Source organism: Entamoeba histolytica, genomic scaffold (genome assembly GCF_000208925.1).
Source record: "Entamoeba histolytica HM-1:IMSS scf_1104750518877 genomic scaffold, whole genome shotgun sequence".
In the NCBI taxonomy this organism is placed as follows: Eukaryota; Evosea; order Mastigamoebida; family Endamoebidae; genus Entamoeba; species Entamoeba histolytica.
In genome coordinates, this window is record NW_001915614.1 from 1,688 (window position 1) to 2,880 (window position 1,193).

Consider the following 1,193-nt stretch of genomic DNA (forward strand, 5'->3'; position numbering starts at 1 on the left):
TTAATTATTAAGAATTTAAATCAAAAGTTGTTAATATTAGTATCAAAAAAGAATAAAATAAACAAAAATATAAAAAATATTAAAACAAGAGACTATTTTATTGATTTCATTTATTATAAAAATATTTGAAGACTAAAAATATTTATAATAGAAATGATTAAAACCAACAATTTAGATCATTGAATAACATAGATAATTTAATAATTAACATTTTAACTGTTTCATTAACTATTTATAAAAAGAACAATAAAAATGAATAATAAAATGATTATTCTTTTAAGTATTATACTTAATAAAAACAATAAAATAAACAAATAAATTATTTGTACAAGATAATTTATTAAAATAAATAGTTATTGTATAATGAATAAATGATGAATTAATAAAACAACAAATAGTTAAAAAAGAAAATATAAATAACAAATATAAACCAAGAATTAATAAATTACAAGAAACAAATAAACAAAAAAGAATAAACAAAATAACAAAGTAAATTTTAACAATTTTAATTAATAAAGATATTAATAAATGTTGAAAAAAAACAAAAATTCATATTGTTTATATAATATAATCAAATGTATTTAAAATAAAAATTAAATGTATGATTGAAATGTTCAAATGCCAAAAATAAGATAAACAAATATTAGAGAACAGATGTGAATAACAATGGGAAAAATAAAATACGAAAAGAGCAAAATAAAGAATAAGAATAATTTTATTCATAAAATATTGTAAGTTTAAAATGGGGAAAGAAAATAAAAAATGAATAATAAAATAGAAGAATAAAAAGAAGAAGGCCCCGTAGCACAGTCGGTAGTGCATCGTACTTATAGGAAAGAGAAATGCGAGGGTCGCGGGTTCGATCCCCGCCGGGACCATTTTATTTTTCTTTTTTTTATTTATTGTATTATTTCTTATTATCAAATTTAAATACAATCAAAAAAATTATTAACTATCAAATGAGAATATTATAATTTACAAATGTATAAAGATTAATCAACTTACAAATTGTTTTGAATTAAATAATGATAAAAACTTATTAATAATGAAGAAATAATAATACTTAAATTAGTCACATTGTACAGATAAATAAATTAAAGAATATACTTCTTCATTATTATACTTAGTGTTATTGTTCAAATTTGATAGATTAAGAATTAATCAGAACAATTAACTTCAAAAACATTTTTGAA

At 17.8% G+C, this 1,193-nt stretch overlaps 1 non-coding gene across 1 annotated transcript; it reads left to right on the top strand.

The window, feature by feature from the left end:
• Nucleotides 1-795: 795 nt before the first annotated feature.
• On the top strand, nucleotides 796-878 carry EHI_171880. Its single transcript has one exon. It is a non-coding gene; the product is annotated as a tRNA-Ile (tRNA).
• The last annotated feature ends 315 nt before the right edge of the window (nucleotides 879-1,193 follow it).